Below are 27,442 nucleotides of genomic sequence, written 5' to 3' on the forward strand. Positions count from 1 at the left end.
TAGGGCTCCAACCCTAAACTGAACTTTTCCCTTTAGTCAGCATTAGGGCTCCAACCCTAAACTGAACTTTTCCCGTTAGTCAGCATTAGGGTTCCAACCCTGAACTAAACTTTTTCCATTCCGCTAGCATTAGGGCTCCAACCCTGAACTGAGCATTGTCTGTTAGTCAGCATTAGGGCTCCAACCCTAAACTGAACTTTTCCCTTTAGTTAGCATTAGGGCTCCAACCCTAAACTGAACTTTTCCCGTTAGTCAGCATTAGGGTTCCAACCCTGAACTGAACTTTTTCCTGTTAGTCAGCATTAGGGCTCCAACCCTGAACTAAACTTTTTCCATTTGGCCAGCATTAGGGATCCAACCCTGAACTGAGCATTTTCCATTTAGTCAGCATTAGGGCTCCAACCCTGAACTGAACTTTTCCATTTAGTCAGCATCAGGACTCCAACCCTGAACTGAACTCTTTCCATTTAGCCAGCATTAGGGCTCCAACCCTTAACTGAGCGCTTTTCTGTTTAGCCAGCATTTGGGCTCCAACCTTAAACAGAGGATTTTTACCTTATGGCAATATTAGGGATCCAATCCCGGAGTTGCATTTGGTAGGCTGAAATTTTTCAATACATTCATCAATTCTATGAACTTCCCGGCATTTAACTCACGAAATTTTCCTAGTAAAACTGGGGCAGAAAATTTCGTCCATTTGTTTTTCCCCGCAGGTTTGACCTCGAGACGCAGGGATCAAGATGACCCACGCGATGAGTCTCATCCCAGAAAAGACAAAGAAGAAGATGCCCCGAGATACTGGAGAAAACAAAGGGTGGATCGCTCCAAGATTCAATCAAGGTCCCGAGTTTTGCCAATCCCGTATTACTCAGTATCCCAGAAATAAACAGGCACCTACAACTTGCAAGCATCAAGATTCAGATCGAAGTCTACAAGCAAAATCAGCTAAGACCCAAGATCAAGTTGCAAAAGAATCATAGATAGGAATCTTGTAACTAGCAATTGACAAGCACAAATAGTTAGTTCAATTTCAATTTCCTTTTGGTTGTAATAAGGGAGTCGGTAAGCAGCAGCGGCAACGACAATAGCAGTAACGGCAAGCATTGCAATCCCATGGTAGTCCCAGCTACCAAAGCTTCCCGAACTACATTGACCTGATTCCTGTTTAGCCCAGGATATGTAGGAAATCTTTGAAGCAAAGATTCGGTCAAATCTTTCAAAAAGTGCTTCACACGGAGTATTCCGATAGGCAAAAATCGCTCATATCCGCTCACTTTATCTTTGCACGAAAACTCTTCGTGTTTCCGAACAAAGAGGGGTAGCTGTGAGCACGTGATTTTTGTTTACGCGACAATCACTCTAAAAGAAATAAAAATAATGGCAAATGGTCTTGCTGTACAAGTTTTGGATTTTACGTGGCATTTTTGTTAGTTATTTGTGATCTTGTTCGTTTTTATTTTTATCAAACAAAATACAAAAATGTGTCGTGTATAGCTGGACCATAATCTGGTTATTAAAAGGAAAATCACAAAATATGCATATTTTGTCCTATTTGTTGCCTTGGTGTGATTTTACCTACTTTAAATATTTTAATATGTGTGTAATAATTACATTAAGTGTTAATTAATGGTGTTTAATTTTATTTAATTAGGTTTTGTGTTTAAAAATTAGAAAAATAAAATAAAAAGGGTGCAAATGGGTTTAAACTCGGATTGGGCCCATTTTTCTTTTTAAACCTGAGGCCCAAAAGCAGCCAGTCCAAACAGCCCATCTCCAAGCAACAAAAACGACATAGTTTGACACCAAAACTATGTCGTTTCAATGCCAATCCATCTCGACCATCAAACCAAATTGATCAAACGGTCCAGATCTCTCACCCATAACCCCATTACCCGACCCGTTACCCGAACCAACCCTGACCCCAATACTAAGCCAAACGACACCGTTCGTTCAAACCTTCAGATCCAGGCCGTTGATCTCGATTGATCTAACGGCCGAGATCAAGCCATCCACCCTATATATAATCTTTCCTCTCATACCCTGCCCCCTATCCGAACACCCTTCCTTCGTCCTTATCCCCTTCACAGACCCAAAACCCCGGAACCATAGAGCCGCCCCCCTTTACCCTCACTAAAAACCCGGTGGCATGGACGCCGGTGACCCCCACCTTAACACCATATATGCACCTCACCACCCTGAACCCAAATCCACCAACCGCTTAGTTCGAATCAACCCCAAAGTTCTCGAATCTTCATTTGAAGATTCGAGCAGAACTCCGATCTACACCGATCTACCCCAGGTTCATACCAGACACTCCCCTGACCTCCCTCGTGACCAAACCATGCTTGGTTTGGTCCGAATCTAACCAAGGAAACACAAATCCCAAATCTGCCCCTTAGGAACCCTAGAAACCCTGGGCCCGGTTTGTGTCCGTTTGAACCAGATGATTAGGGTCTAATGGACCTTAATCGAAGTGTTCTCAGTTGAGAACACTTCGATTAAAGTTCGTTTAACCCCAAGAAAGGTCGATTCAAAACTGATTCAGGGTTTGCTGATTTTCCAAGACTTTAAGGTATTTCTGCTTTCCCTTTTTCTTTATCAGTTCGTGTGTTTGTTGTAGTTAAATGTTTGTTCATTGCCCCAAATGTTTGGTTGATTTTATTTTTGAATTTTGGTCGACTGTCCTGTCCACCTTGCCCGGTCCTCTGTATTTGGTCAAGTCCTTCTTCATTCACTGATAATGTGTGTGTATGTAAACTGTATAATCGACTGAATTTGAAATTGGTCGATTAATTAGTTCCCAGGGTCATTCCTGTGTTGGCAGTGCAAATCTGAATCCCCTATTCAATACTGTTCGATTCCGATCATTGGCTATTGGTTGTATATGTTATAACTAGTATAGTCGATTCGATACGTGTCGTCGATTGGTTTCAACTGTTTGAACGATAACAATTTGATTTGTTTTCTGCTGAAGTCTTACTTAAATCAAATTAGGAATTGAGTATAGCTACTTATAATTGGTGTATTTGAATCAGAAAATCTAAGGATTGGTTTGTTAGCTGCAGTCTGAATTGATGGCATGTGCACTTGTGCACAACATGTGCATTAGGGCCTTTTTAGAGATTAAAATAACTTGACATCATGTGCTGTCAGGTTATATTCTTGCTGCCCATGTCTGCTTTTAGTTTAATAAGGTGATTAAAAGGGTTGTCAGGGAATCTCATGGGAAGGGTTATACTTTTAAAAGATGAGTGGAAAAACAGCAGAAAAGATGGGGGTTCAGATTGTGTTTAACAGGCTGTAAATGGCCTAATGCTAGGCTATAAATAGAGAGATCACACGAACTAGGAGGAAAAAAGGGGACAGACATATACAGAGAGAGATACCACAAAGACAGGCATATACAGACATACACTAAGTGAGAAAAACACAGATAGAGAGAGAGCAAGAAATAGAAAACATACAGAAAAAAATCAAAAACTGTTTCTTCCTATTGTTGTTTGGATTTCACTTGTTTTTAACCTGTTTAATCAATACTGATTCTTCCAAGTCTTTAACTGAGGTTACTGGTTGTGTGTTGTATTAGTTTATTCCTGGATTTAGTCTGTCTGGAGTTTTATTTCTACTACACTGCTTGCTGCTGTCATTTTACTACTTTTCCATCGGCTATAGTTGCATCTTGCACTGGGATTTGTTCTGTTTGTTACCTGCTGTTACTGCTGCTGTTTGGTGTATGCTACTACTGCTCTACTGACTTTCCTGCTTCTTCAATTGTAAGCACTTTCCAGGTACACACTCGAATCTCGTACTGATGTAACACTAAAGGCATGAAATGAAAGATGCAAAGGAACCTGGTCATCTGCTGCACTTACAACTTTTAAATGTGTTTGGGTTTGTGTAACTTTCAATTTGTAGCTCCATAAAAATATACATTTGTGCAATGTGTACTTAATAGAAGTTTAGTCTATTTAACACTATTTGGTTTCAGTTGTTAAGTCGTCTGTATGACGAGGAGTGCGCGTGTGTTTAGTACATTGGCAGTTAAATCTCAGCTTCTATCTTTATTCCTAAACATGTAAGGCATGATGCTTCGACAAAAGTCGCATCATAATTCTGAGTCATTTAAACTAACTCTATCAAAATTGGGTTTCGTTAGGCAGTTGATAGGACCACGTCCGAACCCCATTGGTAGTAGCTTATAGTAGTCAATGCTATTAATCTGGTTAAAAGGTCAGCTTAAATAAAAATGGGACAGACGTCTAGGGTGAGTTTAGCATGCTATTTGTCTTGTATGCAATTTCTTTTATCAAACTGAAAGCATGTCCAATAAGGTACAAAAATTTCCCACCTCGCAGAGAATTAATCCAATAACTAATAAGAGGTCAAATTGGCCAAGCATGCAGTTTAATTAGCACGTATTTTCTTTCTTCATTTATTTTAGAAAAACAAAAAAAATAGAAATGTAGTCATGCTAAGATTATCCTTTTTAAAAATAATGAGACGAGCCTCACCAAATAAAAATGCAAATTGCGGGGCCCTCAATAATTGGTCATAATAAATATTTAGAATTTGGGATGGATTGTTTAGTGAATTTCACTGCCTTCCCCAAAGATAATAACGCGTAGACTCTTTAGGCGCGACTTAATTAAATTACATTCTTAAATTCGGGTGCGCATTTATGTGACCCAAATTCAAATCTCAACGGAGTCGAAATGTGTTAACAACTACGAGTGCAATGATTGTGACTTGATTCGATATGCATTTTCACGACGTTGCAATTCTATAAAAATAAATGATAATAATAAAAGCGGTTTAAACTTAATAAAAGCACATAAGTCATAACATGTATTTAAATCAGATATTTAGCCATTATAACAATTTAAGCGACCGTGCTAGAACCACGGGATTCGAGGGTGCCTAACACCTTCCCTCGGGTCAACAGAATTCCTTACTTAGAATTTCTGGTTCGCAGACTTCATTTGGAAAAGTCGAAAATTTCCTCGATTTGGGATTCAAGATAAACTGGTGACTTGGGACACCAAAAGCCAAACCTTTCCCAAGTGGCGACTCTGAATTAAATAAATAATCCCATTTCGAATATTGTCACTTAAATTGGAAAAACTCCCTCGCGCATTTTTACCCTTCGGGGCGGGGCGCGCAAAAAGGAGGTGTGACAGTTACATTATATTACTTGTACATTAATAGCCTGCTTGGTCAAATTTCTAAAATTAGCTTAGTTTGAGAAGTGGTTTAAAATGTTCTTTTAAAAGTACTTTGAGTGAGAAGCAGTTTGTGTTTGGTTAATTAATTTGAAAAATACTTCTAACATTTAGTGTTTGGTCAATCTTTTAAAAAGTGCTTCTTAGTGTATTTTTCTTCAAAACTGCTTGTCCTGCTACTCTGCACTTTATCTTCTTTTTTAAGCTTGGTCAAACACTTCAGTTTTAATATAAAAAATACTTTTTTTGACCAAAAAATTATTTTTTTGGTTTCGAGAAACGTGACCAAATTGCATTAGTATAAACTCCAGTAGTGGTGACAAAATGGCTAAAAGAAAGTAGTTAACCACCTGTATTATCCACTAAAAATGTGTTGGATAATAAATTTTTTAAAAACGGGTCAAATATGGATAAGAACCATACTATCAATTTAGGAAATGGATAGCCAATGGGTAACAAATGGACAACTAATGAGTTTTACTTTTATATTTGTAAAGCCTCAAATTGGGGGTTCCTCAAGTTTGGGAGACTAGGAATTCTACCAAAAGTGGTCATATTCAAGAAGTCATGGATAATGTGGTTATCCATATTATCTGCCAGTTAACCCGTTTTTTATCCGTATTTTATATGGGTCGGGTCTAATAATTTTTCCGTTTTTACATTGCCCATTTTGACCCGAACCATATCCGACCCGGCCCGTCCGTTTTCCACTCCTAAACTCCAGTATTAAAAAAAAATTTATAAATGAATCCAAGCACAAATAGAATTCTTCCATTTGGAACTGATGTCCGATTAAAATTTCTACTATGTATAAATGGAGGTTGTGGCGGACGAAAATGATTAAAATTGGAAATAAACATTTGTTCCAATCTTTGGGGATGTTGTACTCTGCTCATTGGTTGCAAGTAGGGATACGCGTGTATAAACTGAATACATACGCATATGATTGGATAATTGGAGTGTGATTTGTGAATCCCTGTATCGGATATCTTGTTACCTCTTATCAAGAGTTTTATTTATTTCTTTGTGGCTTTTATGCCAGAGTTTAGAAGTTTTGATTTTCTCCCTATTTTAGTAGTATCTTATTATTTGGAACGATTCGATCAATCCTTTTGAGCATTGGCATTCAGTTCGCTGGTTTGAGGTCATGAGTAGCTTCATGTGGTGTATCATGACTTAAATATATCATCGGTGTTGGTGTTCGAGTGGTTTGGAATTGATTCAGAAGAATGATTTTTATTTTAGAAGCTTTGAATTGGAAAAGTTGACCAAGTTTGACTTTTGTGAATTTGACATTGGATCAAAGTTTTTATGGTTCTGTTAGGTCCGGATGGTGATTTTGGACTTGGGCATATGCGCAGATTTGCATTTAGATGTTTCTAAAAGGTTTTGGTACTATTTGGCGAATATTGGCAATTTGAAGATTTGGAAAATTCATAGGTTTGATCGGGAGTTAAATTTGATGTTATTGGGTGCAGATTTTTGCTCTAAAAATAGGAATATGTTCGTTGTGTCATTTGGAACTTATGTATAAGATTTGAGGTGATTTCGAGTTGTTTAGACGTGTTCGACGTAAGTTTGAATTTCGCAAATTTGAAATAGTCCATTAAGCTTGATTTGGGGTACGATTCGTGGTTTGATATTGTTATTTATGATTTGATGCCTCGAGTAGGATCGTGTTATATTTTGGGACTTGTTGGCATATGTGGACAGAGTCCCGAGGGGCACGAGTGCGTTTTGGATTTTTTTATGGATCGTGTTGCACGCCACAACATGTCATATTGGCTTTATTATTATGTGGATCGGGCTGCACGCCGTTGCAGACATTATTGGCTTTTGATTAGCTCTTGGTCAGAATCCGCCCCTCCGAAGTCCGACATACCAGCAGTGAGTGCTGGCATGATGTTATACATACACGTGCTTTAGTAAGGGCATTGATGTCAAACACCCGTACAATTCTGAGTGATTGCGTATGTGATGAAGTGGGCATTTGAGACAAACAACTTGAGTAAGTTGAGAGTGAACATACCTGAGGATATCACCATAAAATTATTTATTTCACATGCATAGTTAACATATAGGCATAAAGATGCATTTTTCTCATGCTAGATGGCATATGATAATTGATGACTTGATATGTATATTGACATGTAGGCGTAAAGATATACTTTCCTCATGCTAATTGGTAAACGAAACTTCTTGTGCGGTGTTGTGAATTGGGAATACAGTTCTTTTGATAAACTCATATTTTAGTTGATTTTTAGTGGTAAGATTTGAACTTGACTGTTATACTTGAAAAGCATATCTACTTTTTCGTAATTGTGAACGAGCTGAGCATAATATCTTTTGAGTTGTTGTTTTTACTGCCCTCATTATATTATTATGAGTTACTTGGCTATTGGTGTTGGACTCTGACCGTTTTCGAGCTCGTCATTACTTTCAACCTAATGTTAGATTTGTTACTTATTGAGTACATGAGTTTGGATGTACTCAAACTACACTTCTGCACCTTGCCTGCAAATCTTGGAGCTGATGTTGCTGTGTATGGAGGGAGATGACATTAAAGATATACATGCGTTTCGCTTATAGCTTCCACTTGTTCTTTGTAGCTTTAGATTTGCGAATCTATTCATATATAATTCGATTAGATGATGTATTTATTTCGTATCAGCTTTGTAAAATCTAAGTCTTAGAAGCCAAACCAATCGTTGGGAGATTTGTAGTATGAACTCCGCCAGTATTACTATTATAAATCCACTTCTTGAGATGTTGCCCCGGCATGGTAGGCGACAGTTAGTACATAGTGTCGCCATACCCCAAGGAATCCAAAGGGGGTGTAATACGCCATGCTGAGGAAGGAGGGTGAGCAGCGGTGTATAATCCGAGCCCTCTCTTGAGCAGCGGTGTATAATTCAAATACTTCTTCGGGTCGGAGGAAATTGGTCCTCTGCTTCATCACCCCGAGCTAGCGGAGACGACAACAACAACAACAACAACAACAATAACATAAAGGCAGCATAACCTCGTTCGACCAGAGAAGGTCCGGGAGATAGGCCGTAGCACGGCTGATGTCGCCATAAAATCTTGAGGCCATGGGCCTCAAACATGGTAAACAACAAAGAGTAAAGATAGCAAGAAAGGAGGAATGGATAGATATCGGAGGATGCTTGGATGAAAAACTGATCACAAAAGGCCCCATTTATAGAAGAGAAGGACAAAGTAACCGACATCTCCATTATCGCCCTCAAAAAACATAATGATAGGCGCATTCAATACATTCATGGGAGCTGAATCATGACGACATTATGACCCCGAAGAAAGAGAAATCACGACGCATAGGATGGCCCTGAAAAAGCGAAACGATGAAACGTTTCGGTATTCATGGAGGCTTGCGTCATCATCACGACGTCATTATGGGATCCCATAGAGTGGTATGTCAAAATCATTTCTTATCGCTTCTCTATGAGAAACGGAGGGACTATCTGTGTACGGCGAAATCGGGGGGACCAATTTCCCATTGATAAGGTACTTCAGGAGATCGCCTCGGAGGCTCGAGACCTCGGGCCGGGTACCTCCCTCAAGATCTATCGACACCCGTCCTAGGGATAATGTTAGCAGAGACCCCAACGAGCATGGGAGGCTTCCGAAGAAGGCATTCAGGGCCAGTTAAGTCTACCAGGCTAGTCTAACGCTGGTCTACGTCTACATCATGAAACTAGTTAGTTGTCCCATCCCGCTTCCTTTATCATTTTATGTATCTTGTACTATGTTTGGATTCTCCCTCTTATATAAGGGGGATCATTGGCACTTTGTAAGCGTGTGGCTCCAACTATTCTACGCAAGATCAATAACAACTCTCTCTCTTTTCTCTTTAACTCACTCGCTCGAGACTACCAGTTTCATTTATTGCTTTCGTACCTGTTCTTCATTTATTGCTTGATATCGGCGTAAATAGCCTCTTTTAATTATATTCTAACTGTTAGTCCCTTCCCGGTTACCCCCGATAGCTCGAGCCCGAGCCCAGGCATTGACCTCGAGGCCCTTAATCGGTTAGCCCGAGGTCCGGACAACTAACTCATCGGTTTGATTGCAACGCTATTTTAGCTCTCATTTCACCTTTATCTTCACATATCTAGAATCAACTGCTCTAACAACTAGCATAAAAATAGATCACGTATTTTTAGAGTCCCATCAACAAATTTAATTGTTATTACCATTTTTACGGTAAACAGATATATTGATATTCTAGGGCCCTCTGTTATTTGTATTCTCATTTCATTCACTTCATGATTATTTGTAGCTCTTTTTCGTATTGCTCTATCTGCTTATCATCTGCATAGGTAACATATTGAGTGAATATCTTATAACTTAAACCTCGTCATTAAATCACCGAGGTTAGTCAAGATACTTATTGAGTACATGAGGTTAGTTATACTCATACTATACTTCTGCACCTAGCGTGCATATCTTGAAGTTGCGTAGCTATGGTAGACGAAGCTTGGCATTGAAGACGTTCCAGTGTTCTAGATTCATTGTACTTCTTTTTCTTGGTAGTTTAGGACTTAAATTCTGTTATGTATACTTCAAACAGACATTGTATTATTTTCATACCAGTTTTGTAAATTTAAGTCTAGGTCCATGACTTGTACTGCCAATCCTTGGGTTATTGAATAGAAATTGAGTTATTTCACTTATTGGTTCTTATTAATTTGATTAGAATGGTGTTGATTGTTATTTGGTTTACGTAACGATTTGGGTTAGGTGCCATCACGATTATGTGAATTTTGGGTCGTGTTATTATTATATCTTTTTCATGTTTTCTTATTTGTATATGTCACACTAGTTTCTTTTATTAAGAGATGAATATATAGGTGCAGAATTAAATGAATAAATTGAGGGGGTGGACAAATGCTGAAAATTTTGATGTTATAAATGCAAAAAAAGAAGATATATGACATTTCTAACATTAACAAATATTTTATCCTCAACCCAACATAAAACAAAAAGTAAAAAATAAACATGGATGTGTGTGAAATTTCTCTCACTGGAGGTATGTCAAATTCTCATTAAATTGTATCATCATGTTATTTGTGCGATTACATTTATCACATATATAGAAATAAAGAAAAAAGTTCAAGCAAAAAAAATACTACAATTAAGTCAAAATGATGATTGTTTTCTAAATAAGATTCTAATAAGTTTGAGAATCTGATAAGCTTAAAACCTTCTTGAAATATCCTAAGATATACTGATCGATGAGATCTTTGAAAGAATAAAAGCTGTCACACGTTTAAAGGGAAAAAAGCAAATATATCTTTGGAAGTTGAACTGAAAGAGAATGTTGCTAAAAAATCCTACTTTCTCCGTGCTTATCTTTGTGTTCACTTAAGCAGTGGTCGTTGCTCAAGCAGAGTATTGTAATTTATCACTTAATTGAAAAATGAAAAATGATTGGATTATCATGAAATGAAGTGTGTACAGGAAAACACTTTTCCAAAAAGTAAAAAAGAAAAAGGGTAAAAAGTAAGCCCAGTGGTGGTGTGAAAGCTCATTATTGCCATATTTCTATTTGGCAAACCTTAACGAAGTTTCCGGTAATTGATATAATACGTGTAGCATAACGTCAACAAACTCTACACAAGTTGACTATAATACTTGTGCGATAAGTTTTCGGGCATAGTTACACACTTTCTTCGAGTATACTGAGTAATCTTCCATCCAAGATACTAGTGTAACTGAAATTTTACACAAATCCATACAATTTAATCTGTTGTAAAAGTCATTTGCCTTTTTATTTTTAAAATTATTAGTTTCTTGCCATGCACGTGTATGCTTAATCTTATAGTAAGCAGCTTGTAAAATAATTAATATCGATACTAACAAAACAAAAGTTTTGAATAAATAATTACAAATGAAGAATAAAGTACAAATTTTTGTGCATGAAGCTCAATGCAATAAAATACCATTAGGACGACAAAGGTTCTTCTATTATTTCAAACTAGTAAATTGACGGCGCTTTGCGCAGTTATATAATATATCGATTTAGAAATAACTTTTCATAAAAACTACCAGCTGAAAACTTTAGTCGCATTTAAAAAATAAACTTTTTTTTACATGTTTATTATATCAAAAGTGTATATGGTCAAGCAAATTGTACAAAAAAATTATTATCACAAAATCATGTATGAGTCACTTTGTTAAATTATGAAACAATCATCTTTTTCTATCATCTGAATATAAGAAAATATTTTTAACAAAAATTTTGAGACCTTTAGTTACAAATAGACTATCGATATTTTATTTTATTTTGAAAAAATTACAAAATATTATTTTATTTCAAAATTCTTAGATGATTTTTCCGAATCTATCTTTATTCTATAAAAATGTTATATTTTTATTCTTATATAATTAATTCTCTGCATTATTTCTTTGTATAGTGTTAGTATCTACAATTCTGTACATACATCATATTCTTAGATACATAATATTCTTTAATTTAAGTAGGTATATATTTTTTTTAAATTTTCCTCAAAACGTTGAAATTTTCTACTTTTATCGCTTTCCCCTATTTTAGTATATCACAGGGAAAAAAAAGCAAGAGAGAAATGAGAAAGCTTAAAAAGAGAAACAAAGGTTTCTACAACCTTACCCAACCCCATCCCCTTTTTTTGTAAATAAAAAATTTCTATTACCAAGTAGAGTTAAATACAAATCTGAAAAATAAAGTCTTTTGAAATAAAATTTGATTTTTTCTAATTTAATAGTGATAGAGCATTGTATTATATGAGAAAAAAGATCCACATAGATACAAGTATCGCTTATTTTTTTTGGTCATTATTATAATAAAAAACATAACCAATCATAATGCAGGTAAACTTCTATTCCTTTGTTGGCGCACATGAAAGACAAAGGCAGAATTAGAAACTTAAAATTGAAGTTAAAGGAAAGTTAATGGTTTTCCTATCACGTTCAATTGTTCGGATTACCAAGAAAGAAGACGATAATTGTTAATATACTCTTGTCACCATAAAATACGTAGCCATTTACATTTAAGAGAAAGTATTTATTGAACTTCTATGCATAAAGATATATGGTGTTCCTTTCCCATTGCTCTATTTGTAAGATGAAATTTACTATGAGCAATTATTTTCTCTTCCATAAACCGCATTGGTGGAAATCTACATCCAAAATACAGATACTCACCTAAAGCACTGTAACTAAGCCACCAACCTGATTACCAGGACTTTGGCTCTAAAAAGTAAAGATGAGGATTCACTTACAAATTCGACATCAATGATGCTAATGTAACTCTCAAGATTTGAATAATTCTGAAACCAGAGAAATACAAATAACAAAAAATAGCCTATTTTCTTATATAAGATTATTATACTTTACAATGTAACAATCGACAACGGATCAGTCTAAAAGGCAAATGTACTATGTAAGTGAAGAAAAAATACGTTGATAACAAATTCAAACCAGCAAATCGAAGCTTAAAAAAACAGAGAAGGATTAGTCAATCCTACATAGTTGAACTTCCACGACCCACAAAAATAATCACAAAGAAAGGTAAATTTATAGGAACAGAGGAGGAGCAATTAGAGGAGATCGATGAAAAGGTTCGCAACTGAAATGTAATTATAATGTTAAATCAAGAGTCATTTTTTTCAAATTCTTAATATACTTAGCACATAAAGATTTGCACCTGCCGATATAAAATGATAAGGTTTGAAACTGATATGAAAGGATAGTGTTTGATGAACAGTGATATCTTCTGGATATTTTAATATATACCTCTAATAAATCTAACTCAAAAAAAGAAGGAAATAATTAATATGAAGCAAAATTAAGTCGTTTAATCTCCCGTATTATAAACATGCATAATGCATTTTATTAAAGAAAGAATTTCAACTATGATGTCACGACCCGGAATTTTCACCATCGGGAGTCGTGATGGCGCCTACTCGTAGAAGCTAGACTAGCCACGAACTTAGAAATCTTTAGCTCTTCTGTGTTAATCCTTTTTTTTTACAACTCATTTTAACAAGTGATAAACACCTACATGACAGTGGAATACGAGATTTAAGCGGAAGTCTTAAATAAAAATAAAACCAAAATGTTTCGAAAGTCAACACATGCCTCTACCTAGAAACTGGTGTCACAATATCCACGGACTATTATGAATACTACATACAACAATTTGAAGGAAAAATAACATTGTTTGTCTCGGATACATGAGATAACAGAACATAATAAAAGATAGAGGAGACGCCGGGCCTGCGGAAGCCTGCAAGGCTACCTCGGTGTCTCGGTGGACTGAAGGCTGGCTCTCCTGCTGCTACTGATCAAGTGCCACTCCGGTATTTGCACAGAGTGCAGAGTGTAGTATCAGCACAACCGACCCCATGTGCTGGTAAGTGTCTGGCCTAACCCCGGCGAGGTAGTGACGAGGCTAGAACCAGACTCCACATAAACCTGTGCAGTTATATAATATACAGCAGAAATATAAACAGGTAATAACAGTTTTAAAGGGAGGGGGGAATGCTTCGGAGAAACATATCAATTCTATTATAAACTTAATAAAGTATGAAAGAACACTCGATGTCTACAATCAGTACAATAACAATACTGTTGCGGCGCGCAACCCGATCCCTTATCATTTAGCATTGTTGTGGCGTGCAACCCAATCCACATATATAACTGTTGCGGCGTGCAACCCAATCCAATATAATATCTGTTGCAGCGTGCAACCCGATCCAATATAATATCTGTTGCGGCGTGCAACCCCATCCAATATAATATCTGTTGCGGCGTGCAACCCCATCCACATATATGACTATTGCGGCGTGCAACTCGATCCAATATAATATCTGTTGCGGCGTGCAACCCGTTCCAAATATACAGTCAATAATAATCATAATTAACCGTCCCGGCAAGGGATCAACAATAGACTACACTATCCCGGCAAGGGAACTCCACAGTACAAGTATATACGTTCCGGCAAGGGAGAAACAACCATAACCAAACTTGTTCCAACACCTAACTATCTCACCTATAACTCAACTAGTTTCAACATCTAACTACCTCAACTATAACTACACTTGTTACAACACCTAACTGCCAGCTATAACCAAACTTATTACAACACCTAACACAAAGAATCATCAACCTGAGCGTTCGTAATATCAATTAAGAACACAATGTAAGGGAACTTCAACTCAACAATAGCCCGGCAAGGGGCAACAAAATGATCTCTTCTCTTTCTCACTTTTACTTCACAATTCACTTTACAACTCGAGCCAATGCTCTAGAGTTTCGATTATCACTTATACTTTCACAATTCGTTATATAACTGGAGCCAACACTCCTCAATGTTCGGTCACAATTCTTTCCACGACTTTACACTACAAATAGAAATCTTTACCAAAGCATAAATAATACAACGAGATCATGAAAATCACAATATAAGACTCACATTCATGTTTGACACCAACGCATAGATACTCGTTACCATGCCTATACGTCGTACTCAACAAGGAACAAATAGCAAATAGGACACAACTCCTAATCCCTCAAGCTAAGTTTAGACCAAATACTTACCTCGATGCCTCGAACACAACTCAAGCTGCAATTATAGCTTTACCCCTTGATTCCTCTGCCAATTCGCTCATATCTAGCCACAAGTTACTTAATTACATCAATAAACGCTAAATGAATCAATTTGAATGCACGAAAAATGAGTTTGCAAAGTTTTACCCAAAAAGTCAAAATCGTCCCCGGGCCCACGTGGTCAAAACCCGAGGTTCGAACCTAAACCCGATTATCCATTCCCCCACGAACTCAAATATATAATTTGTTTTGAAATCGGACCTCAAATCGAGGTCCAAATCCCTAATTTTTGAAAAACCTAGGTTCTACCCAAAACACCCAATTTTCCCCATGAAAATCATTGATTTGAAGTTGAAATCATGTTAAAATATGTCATTTATTGAAGAAAACTAGTTAAAAATGACTTACAATTGATTTGGAGAAGAAAGGTTGTTTGAAAAATCGCCTCTTATGTTTTTGGGGTTTTGAAAAATGAAAAATGACTAAAAATCCCGTCTATTTATACCCCTTCAGACCCCCTGTGCGGGCCGCACAAAGTCGACTGCGGCCGCACAGCAGCGCCCCGTGCGGAACGCACAAAGCCGACTGCGGCCGCACAGCCTTCACCGCGCTCCGCACAAGGTCGATCGTGGACCGCACTGATGGGGTTCAGAGACCTGCAAATTTCTGGTTTCAAGCCTAAAACTTCCCGAAACCTACCCGAAACTCATCCGAGCCATCGGAACTCAAAACCAAGTGCACACAAAACCTCAAGAACATCCTACTGACTTATTCATGTAATCAAATCATCAAAATAACATCATGAACATCAAATTAAATCTGAAGATCAATGAAATCTTTTCAAAACTTCTTTAAACATCAACTTTGCAATTTAAGTCCAAATCACGTCATATGACATCCGTTTTCACCAAATTCCACAGAAATGTCTTAAATCATATATAAGACATGTACTGGGTGCTGGAACCAAAATACGGGCCCGATACCATCATGTTCTGATCAAATTTTATTTCAAATTTCTTTAAACAATTTCAAAAAATAATTTTCTTTGAAAATTCATTTCTTGGGCTCGGGACCTTGGAATTCGATTCCGGGCATATGCCCCAGTCCCATATTTTTATACGGACCCTCCGGGACCGTCAAATTACGGGTCCGGGTCCGTTTACCCAAAATGTTGACTGAAGTCAAATTAGCTCATTCTATAATCAAAACTTATCGTTTTTCACAGTATCATATTTAAGCTTTCCGGCTACGCGCCCGGACTGTGCACGCAAATTGAGGTGACTCTAAATGAGGTTTTCAAGGCCTCAGAACATGGAGTTTAATTTTAAAACAAGTGATGACCCAAAAGGTCGGGATAACGGCTTCACATATCGGACTCGGACTCCCAGGTCGATGCCTCAGGAGGCTGACCTCTCCACTGAACACGAATAGAAGGAAAACTCTTCGACCTCAACTGACGAACCTGCCGGTCTAGAATAGCTACCAGCTCCTCCTCATAAGACAAGTCCTTGTCCAACTGGACAGTGCTGAAATCTAACACGTGGGATGGATCGCCGTGATATTTCCGAAGCATGAACACATGAAACACTGGATGCATGACGGATAAGCTCGGCGGTAATGCAAGTCTATAAGCCACCTCTCCCACTCGATCTAGAATCTCAAACGGGCCAATGAACCTAGGGCTAAGCTTGCCCTTCTTCCCAACTCTCATCACGCCCTTCATAGGCGACACTCGAAGCAATACCCGCTCACCTACCATGAATGATAAATCTCGAACCTTGCGGTCTACATAACTCTTTTGCCTGGACTGAGCTATACGAAGCCTATCCTGAATAAACCTAACATTGTCCAAAGCCTCCTGAACCAGATCCATACCCAACAATCGAGCCTCTCTTGGCTCAAACCATCCAACCAGAGATCGACACCGCCTACCATATAAAGCCTCATAAGGAGCCATCTGGATACTCGACTGGTAACTGTTGTTATATGCAAACTGTGCTAAAGGCAAAAACTGATCTCACGAGCCTCCAAAGTCAATGACACAAGCTCGGAGCATATCCTTCAAAATCTAAATAGTCCGCTCGGACTGCCCGTCCGTCTGTGGATGAAATGCTATGCTCAACTCAACCTGCGTACCCAACCTTCACTGAACTACTCTCCAGAAACGCGAGGTAAGTTGCGTACCTCGGTCCGAAATGATAGATATAGGCACACCATGAAGTCGAACAATCTCCCGGATATAGATCTCAGCTAACCTCTCGGATGAATAGGAGACTACCACAGGAATGAAATGCACAGACTTGGTCAGCCTATCAACAATGACCCATACTGCGTCAAACTTCCTCCGAGTCTGCGGGAGTCCAACAACGAAATCCATAGTAACCTGCTTCCACTTCCACTCGGGAAGCTCAATTCTCTGAAATAGACCACCAGGCCTCTAATGCTCATACTTAACCTGCTAACAGTTCAAACACTGAGCTACATATGCAATGATATCTTTCTTCATTCTCCACCACCAATAATGCTACCGCAAATCCTAATACATCTTTGCGGCTCCCGGATGAATAGAGTACGGGGAGATATAGGCCTCCTTTAAAATCAACTCTCGAAGCCTATCCACATTTGGCACACACGCTCGACTCTTCAATCTCAAAACTCCATCATCATCTAAGGTAACCTGTTTGGCACCTCCGCGCTGCACCGTGTCTCTAAGGACGCACAAATGGGGATCATCATACTGCCAATCACGGATACACTCCAATAAAGAAGAATGAGCAACCGTGCAAGCTAATACCTGACTAGGCTCAGAAATATCCAACCTCACGAACCAATTGTCCAAGGCCTGAACATACAAAGAAAGCAGCCTCTCACAGAACGGAATATAAGCAAGGCTGCCCATACGTGCTGACTTCCTACTCAAGGCATCAACCACCATATTGGCCTTTCCCGGGTGATATAAGATAGTGATATCATAATACTTCAACAACTCCAACCACCTCCTCTGCCTCAAATTCAACTCCTTTTGCTTGAACAAATACTGAAGACTCTTGTGATCTGTGACACCTCACATGCCACGCCATACAGATAATTCCTCCAAATCTTCAATGCGTGAACTACGGCTGCCAACTCTAAATCATGAACTGGATAGTTCTTCTCATGAATATTCAACTGGCATGAAGCATAGGCAATGACCTTGCCATCCTGCATCAACACTGTACCAAGCCCAATACGAGAAGCATTACAATAAACTGTATAAGGCCCTGAACCTGTGGGCAAAACGAACACCGGTGCCGTAGTCAGAGTTGTATTGAGCTTCTGAAAGCTCGCCTCACACTCGTCCGACCATCTGAACTAGGCACCCTTCTGGGTCAGCCTGGTCATCGGGGCTGCGATAGATGAAAACCCATCCACGAATTGGCGATAGTAGCCTACCAATCCTAAGAAACTCCGAATCTCTGTAGCTGATACTGGTCTAGGCCAGTTCTTGACTGCCTCAATTTTCTTCGGATCAACCTGAATACCCTATGTGGACACAACATGACCCAGGAATGCAACTGAACTCAACCAGAACTCACACTTCGAGAATTTAACATATAACTGACTATCCCTCAAGGTCTGAAGAACCACTCTAAGATGCTGCTCGTGCTCCTCCCGACTGCGGGAATATATCAAAATATCATCAATAAAGACTATCACGAACAAATCCAAATAAGGTCTGAACACTCGGTTCATCAAATCCATAAAAGCAACAGGGGCATTTGTCAACCCGAATGACATAACCAAGAATTCATAATGCCCGTACCGAGTGCGGAAAGCTGTCTTAAGGATATCGAATGCCCTAATCCTCAACGGATAGTAGCCAGATCTCAAGTAAATCTTTGAAAATACCCTGGCACCCTGAAGCTGATCAAACAAATCATCAATCCTCGACAATGGATACTTATTCTTGATTGTAACCTTGTTCAACTGCCGGTAATCAATACACATTCTCATCTATCCGTCCTTCTTCTTAACAAACAACACTGGCGCACCCCAAGGCAAAACACTCGGCCTAATGAAACCCTTCTCAAGCAAGTCTTGCAACTGCTCCTACACCTCTTTTAACTCAGGCGGGGCCATACAATACGGCGGGATATAAATGGGCTGAGTGCCCGGAGCCAAATCAATGCAAAAGTCAATATCCTTGTCGGGTGGCATACCCGGCAGGTCTGAAGGGAAAACATCAGGAAACTCTTGAACAACGGGCACAGAATCAATAGAGGGAACCTCGGCACTAGAATCACGAACATATGCCAAATAGGCCAAACACTTCTTCTCGACCATACGCCGAGCCTTCACATAAGAGATAACACTACGGGTAGCATGACCAGGAGTCCCTCTCTAGTTTAAACGAGGCATACCCGGTAAAGCTAAGGTCACAGTCTTGGCATGACAGTCCAAGATAGTGTGGTAAGGTGATAACCAGTCCATCCCCAATATAACATTGAAATCGACCATGTCTAAACGCAACAAATCTACATGAGTCTCAAGACCCCAAATAACCACAATACAAGAATGATGGACTCAACCAACTACAATAGAATCACCGACCAGTGTAGACACATCAACGGGAACACTCAATGAATCACTAGGCATAACTAGATACGGTGCAAAATAAGATGACACATACGAGTAGGTGGACCATGGATCAAATAACACTGAAACATCTCTATCACAAACCAGAACCATACCTGTAATAACTGCATATGAAGCCTCAGCCTTGAGCCTGGATAGAAGAGTATAACATCGGGGCTGGGCCCCACAACCCTGGGCTCCATCTTTGGGATGGCCTGCAGCTGGTTGGCCTCCACCTCTAGCGGCCTGAGCTCTACCTCTAAATCCTCTACCTCCACCTCTAGCACCTCTACCCCCACCCCTAGTTGGCTGGGCGATCTGTGGAACACCTAGTGCCTGGACCATAGCATGGAAACCCTGCTGCTGTGACTGAGTACCCACCAACCTCGGACAAGTCCTCCTAATATGACCATACTCACCACACTCAAAATATCCACCTGAGTGTTGTGGCTGAGGAAATTGAGACTAACCCTGGCGACCCGAATGACCACCCCAAAAACTCTAGAGCGGCGGTGCACTGATAGGAGCTGGTGGTGCACTGTAGGACTGCTGATTGGAATACAACATCTGCGGACCATGGCTACCTGAAGCGCCGTGAGAGACCTGAAGAGTTGACTGAAATGGCCTAGGAGGATGGCCTCTACCATATGAATCCCTTCCTCCAGATGAGGCACCACTGAATCTACCTGAATGACGGGGCCTCTTATCCGACCTATGACCACCACCCTGTGACAGGACCATTTCCACACTACGGGCCACATTGGCCGCCTCCTGAAAAGTGATCTCACTCCCAGCCTCCCTAGCCATCTGAAGGCGAATTGGCTGAATAAGACCATCAATAAACCTCCTTACACTCTCTCTCTTGGTAGGAAGTATGACAAGATCATGGAGAGCTAAGTCGATGAACCTGGTCTCATATTGGGTAACCATCATGGAACCCTGCTGGAGGCGCTCAAACTGCCTCCGATAAGCCTCTCGCTGAGTAATGGGGAGAAACTTCTCCAGAAATAGCCGTGTGAACTGCTCCCAAGTCAAGGCTAGCGATCCGGCTGGTCTAGCTAAGCAATAATCCCTCCACCAAGTCTTGGCAGATCCAGACAAGCGAAATGTAGCAAAATTGACCCCATTGATCTCAACAATACCCATGTTCCTGAGAACCTCGTGGTAGTTGTCTAGATAATCTTGGGGATCCTCAGAAGATACACCGCTGAAAGTGGAAGTAAAGAGCTTGGTGAACCTATCCAGCCTCCACAAAGCATCGGCAGACATAGCCACTCCATCACCGGTCTGAGCTATCACACCCGGCTGAACTGCTCTAACTGGCTGAACCGCTGGAGTCTGAATCTGAGGAGCTACCTGCTCCGGAGTGCGATTAACAGGAGTCTGGGCCCCTCATCCAGCCTGAGAGACGACTGGTGCTACAGGAAGCAAGCCCACTCGGGTGACACTCTCCATGAGGCCCACTAGTCAGACAAGAGCATCCTGAAGGACTGGGGTAGAAATAAACCCCTCTGGGACCTAAGCTGGGCCCACCGGAGCTGCTAGAGCCGAACCTCATCATCAAAGTCAACCTGACGCTCCGCTACTAGGGCTGATGCTCGGGGCTGAGCTCTACACCTACCTCAGCCTCTGGCACGGCCTCGTCCTCGCCCTCTACCCCTCATGGGAGCTACCGCTGGGGGCTCGGGCTGCTGAGTGGTAGACGAGGAAGTGTGTGTTCTCGCCATCTGCGAAAGAACAGAGTAGAACTTCAATTAGCATTGAGAAACAAAACCGCACGATGAGAAGGAACAAATGTGAAGTTTTTCCTAACTCTGTAGCCTCTAGGGCATAAATACAGATGTCTTTGTACCGATCCCTCAGTCTCTACTGAGCTTGTTCGTGAATTGTGAGACCTATGTAACCTAGAGCTCTGATACCAACTTGTCACGACCCGGAATTTCCATCCTCGGGAGTCGTGATGGCGCCTGCTCGTAAAAGCTAGACAAGCCACGAACTTAGAAATCTTTAGCTCTTCTGTGTTAATCTTTTTTTTTACAACTCATTTTAATAAGTGATAAACACCTACATAATAGTGGAATATGAGATTTAAGCGGAAGTCTTAAATAAAAATAAAACCAAAACGTTTCGAAAGTCAACACATGCCTCTACCTAGAAACCGGTATCACAATATCCACGGACTACTAGGAATACTACATACAACAGTTTGAAGGAATAATAACACAATTTGTCTCGGATACATGAGATAACAGAACATAATAAAAGATAGAGGAGATGCCGGGCCCGCGGACGCCTGCAAAGCTACCTCGGTGTGTCGGTGGACTGAAGGCTGGCTCCCTTACTGCTACAGATCAAGTACTGCTCTGGTATCTGCACAGAGTGCAGAGTGTAGTATCAGCACAACCGACCCCATGTGCTGGAAAGTGTCTGGCCTAACCCCGGCGAGGTAGTGACGAGGCTAGGACCACACTCTAGATAAACCTGTGCAGTTATATAATATACAACAGAAATATAAACAAGTAATTACAGTTTTAAAGGGAGGGGGGGACATGCTTCGGAGAAACATATCAATTCTATCAGAAACTTAATAAAGTATGAAAGAACACTCGATGTCTACAATCAATACAATAACAATACTGTTGCGGCATGCAACCCGATCCCTTATCATTTAACATTGTTGTGGCGTGCAACCCGATCCACATATATAACTGTTGCGGCGTGCAACCCGATCAAATATAATACCTGATGCGGCATGCAACCCGATCCAATATAATATCTGTTGCGGCGTGCAACCCGATCCAATATAATATCTGTTGCAGCGTGCAACCCGATCCACAAATATAACTGTTGCAGCGTGCAAACCGATCCAATATAATATCTGTTGCAGCGTGCAACCCGTTCCAAATATACAGTCAACGATAATCATAATTAACCGTCCCGGCAAGGGATCAACAATAAACTACACTATCTCGGCAAGAGAGCTACACAGTACAAGTATATACGTCCTGGCAAGGGAGAAACAACTATAACCAAACTTGTTCCAACACATAACTATCTCAACTATAACTCAACTAGTTTCAATATATAACTACCTCAGCTATAACTACACTTGTTACAACACCTAACTACCCAGCTATAACCAAACTTGTTACAACACCTAACATGAAGAATCATCAACCCAAGCGTCTGTAATATCAATTAAGAACACAATATAAGGGAACCTCAACTCAACAATAGCCCAGCAAGGGGCAACATAATGATCTCTTTTCTTTCTCACTTTTACTTCACAATTCACTTCACAACTCTAGCCAATGCTCTAGAGTTTCGATTATCACTTATACTTTCATAATTCGTTATACAACTGGAGCCAACGCTCCTCAATGTTCATAGGTCACAATTCTTTCCACAACTTTACACTACAAATAGAAATCTTTACCAAAGCATAAATAATACAACGAGATCATGAAAATCACAATATAAGACTCACGGTCATGCTTGACACCAACGCATAGATACTCGTCACCATGCCTATACGTCGTACTCAACAAGGAACAAATAGCAAATAGGACACAACTCCTAATCCCTCTAGCTAAGGTTAGACCAAACACTTACCTCGATGCCCCGAACACAACTCAAGCTTCAATTATAGATTTACCCCTTGATTCCTCTGCCAATTCGCTCGTATCTAGCCACAAGTTACTTAATTACATCAATAAACCCTAATTGAATCAATTTGAATGCATGAAAAATGAGTTCTCCAAAGTTTTACCCAAAAGGTCAAAATCGCCCTCGGGCACACGTGGTCAAAACCCGAGGTTCGAACCTAAACCCGATTACCCATTCCCCCACGAACTCAAATATATAATTTGTTTTGAAATCGGACCTCAAATCGGGGTCCAAATCCTCAATTTTTGAAAAACCTAGGTTCTACCCAAAACACCCAATTTCTCCCATGAAAATCATTGATTGAAATCATGTTAAAAGATGTTAATGATTGAATAAAACTAGTTAAAAATGACTTACAATTGATTTGGAGAAGAAAGGTTGTTTAAAAAATCGCCTCTTATGTTTTTGGGGTTTTGAAAAATGAAAAATGACTAAAAATTTCGTCTATTTATACCCTCCTCAAACCCTCTGTGCGGACCGCACTCAGTGTACTGGGGCCGCATAGCAGGGCCCTGTGCGGACCGCACAAAGTCGATTGTGGCTGCACAGCAGTGCCCTGTGTGGACCGCGGTCGCACAGCCTTCACCGTGCTCCGCACAAGGTTGACCGCGGACCGCACTGGTGGGGTTCAGAGACCAACAAATTTCTGGTTTTAAGCCTAAAACATCCCGAAACCTACCCGAAATTCACCCGAGCCCTCAGAACTCCAAACCAAGTGCACACAAAACCACAAGAACATCCTACAGACTTATTCGTGTAATCAAATCATCAAAATAACATCATGAACATCAAATTAAATCTCAAGACAATGAAATCTTCTCAAAACTTCTTTAAATATTAACTTTGCAATTTAAGTCCAAATCATGTCATATGACATCCGTTTTCCACAAAATTACACAGAAATATCTTAAATCATATATAGGACCTGTACCGGGCGCCAGAACCAAAATACGGGCCCGATACCATCATGTTCTAATCAAATTTCATTTCAAATTTCTTTAAACAATTTCAGAAAACAATTTTCTTTGAAAAGTCATTTCTCGGGCTCGGGACCTCGGAATTCGATTCCGGGTATACGCCCAAGTCCCATATTTTCTTACGGACCCTCCGAGACCGTCAAATCACGTGTTCGGGTCCATTTACCCAAAATATTGACCAAAGTCAAATTAGCTCATTCTATAATCAAAACTTATCGTTTTTCATAGATTATCATATTTAAGCTTTCCGGCTACGCGCCCGGACTACGCATGAAAATTGAGGTAACTCTAAATGAGGTTTTCAAGGCCTTAGAATACAGAGTTTTGTTTTAAAACAAGTGATGACCTTTTGGGTCATCACATATGCTCGGATAATAACGAAAGGGATAATAATATGTTACAAGTGATATTCATTTTTCTAACTTCTCTCACTTCCTAATAAATGTTGCGCATAACATTATTCTCCCTTCCTTTTTGTCTTAAAACACTTATTTCGGATAATATGTTAAAACATTTTTATCCCTTCCTGTTTTAATAATATGTTAAAATGATAAGGTTTGAAACTGATATGAAAGGATAATGTTTGATGAACAATGATGTCTTCTAGATATTTTAATATATACCTCTAATAAATCTAACTTAAAAAAGAAGGAAATAATCAATATGAAGCAAAATTAAGTCGTTTAATCTCCCGTATTATAAACATGCATAATGCATTTTATTAAAGAAAGAATTTCAACTATGCTCGGATAATAACGAAAGGGATAATAATATGTTACAAGTGATATTCATTTTTCTAACTTTTCTCACTTCCTAATAAATGTTGCGCATAATATTTTTCTCCCTTCCTTTTTGTCTTATAATGGAGCATAAAATTAAGCAAACAACCAAGAACTTTCCACAACAGAATTCTTGCTTTTAATACATACCAGTACTCGGTGCGACTGTCCAAAAAACAAAAGAATGTTAACTTGATACACAAATTAAATCAAGAGATAAACATAAATTAAAGACCACAAGTGAGATTTGGAGAAAATAACGAATAAACGAAGGAGGGAAGAAAGAGGAGATGTTTGGTTTTTCCAAATCAAAATCCAATTCAAGTCCCCATCATGCTCCAACATAAGTAAAAAGTTAATTGAATTTCAACATGAAATGCCTGCTAGGCTGCCACATTCACAAAAGCGAAATAATGATCTTCTTTTAGGAATGGTCAAACACATATCGCACGAAGTGAGTAAAGTGATAATTAAATTGAAATTGAATAAGAGAAGGAAAACAACAAAAAGAGTGTACAAGTAACTTAGATCTTCAAATGTGTTCCAGATGAAGCTTATTTGAGATTCTCGTACATGATTTTATTCCTAACAGGAAAATCACCCGAAAGAAAAGAAGAATAGTCCATCTATGTGCAGGAATTTCTTGTAGAACGGTTGAGGAGAGCATTATGTAGTTAACCCAATCAAAAGTATGATTTTTCAGTTTCTTAAAAAGAGGATTGTGCAGTTAATAGAATTTAGGGTGTGACTTTTCAGTTGCCTTATTTATGAAGTGACGTTTAGGTTTATATGAGATGTCTTTTTTTAATAGTACATAGACGAAAAAATAGGAGAAAAAGTCAAAAAAAATGAGAAAAAGATAAAGAGGTATCCTACACCATAGAGATGCCACATCACTTCTCTCATGTCCCTCATTTATATAGATATATAGATATTTAGCTTGACTATTTTCTTGTATTTAGATATTTCAGCAATACATTAGAAATGTGAGTATGAGTAACTTTAATTATAGTTACAAATATTTTACGTCTTAATTTTTTTTCATGTTTTAAGAAAATTGTAGCCTCTCAAAATCATACTTTAAAAATCTTAGCGGACAAACACAAGGTTATATTGAGGAAATAACCTATCCAAACCTTAATAAATGAATAGCTTACGTTGAGTGAAATCTATCCAACAGTTGCGCTTAGAAAAACGAAAATATCAGTTACATCCTCAAGGTCTATCTTGGAAGAAGTGTGAAGTCAGCAAAGACAAACAATTTAGAAATTAACTTTCACTCATCACTAGGGGCGGTAAACAGGCGGGTTGGATCAGATATGAACGGGCCGAAAACGGGTAATTTAAAGAATGGATAAATTATCTAACCCGAACCATATTTAACACTGCAAATGAATTCAGGGCAGATCCAGCCCAAAGCAAATGAATCAATAGCAACTGTGCTCACCGTAGGTGTGCAGACTCCGAAGGAGCAAATCCAGCACAAGCGCTATAATAAGCTAAATCCTTACATGAATCAATAAAGTCTGCTGCAGTATGCAGCCCGATCCCATAAATATAACTCACAACAGGCCCCCGGCTTCACTCAGTCATCAATCTCTCCAGTCTCTCGGGCTCACAACACTCATGCTAAGCATCCATAATCAATGATACGAGATGTAACAATATACGATGATAAAGACTAAGATATGATATGTAATGATCAATACGATTGAGTACATAATTACAATTTAGAAAATAACTCAACGACAAAGAACAATAATTGTGGGTCTCAATAGTACCAATATATAGCCTAAACATGATTTCTAGCATAAATGATACCTCAAGTTCTCTAACACATAGAGTACAGTAAAAATGTTCAGATAAAATAGCTACACAGTTCCATAGAATCTACTAAATCACAATTAGTACGGTGCATGCCCACACGCCCATCAGCTAGCATGTGTGACACCTCAACATCAATTGCATAACACGTAATTCGAGGTTTCATACCATCAGAACCATGTTTAGAAGTGTTATTTACCTCAAACCGTGCAAAACTCTATTCCAACAAGCCCATGCCTCGCGAATCGGCGTCTGAATGCCTCAAATATAGCCATAAACAATTTGATACAATCAACACGAGCTAAAGGAATCAACTCTATACGAAAATACTAAATTCTTAATCAAAAGTCAAAACGTCAACTCAAAAGTCCACCCTCGGGCCCACATCTCGGAATCCGGTAAAAGTCACAAAATCTGGAAGCCCATTCAGTCACTAGTCTAACCAGACCAAATTCCGACACCAAATAATCACTCAAATACCCAAATTAACTTTCAAAATCCCTAGCGTCAAACTCCCAAAATTCCACTTAAAAAACACATAAACTAGGTAGGAAATTCAATGGGGAAACAAGATTACTGAATAAAAATGATAACAAGTGACTTACCTCAAGAAACCCCTCTAAATCCCCCTAAAAATTGCCTTAATTTGAGTTTGTAAAGTCAAGAAATGATAAAAACCTCGGAACCTAACGTTTATATTCTGTCCAGGGCTTTTCGCACCTACGACGAACTTGCCTGCATCTGCGATGTCGTA

This window comes from Nicotiana sylvestris, chromosome 1, assembly GCF_000393655.2.
Source record: "Nicotiana sylvestris chromosome 1, ASM39365v2, whole genome shotgun sequence".
In the NCBI taxonomy this organism is placed as follows: domain Eukaryota; kingdom Viridiplantae; phylum Streptophyta; class Magnoliopsida; order Solanales; family Solanaceae; genus Nicotiana; species Nicotiana sylvestris.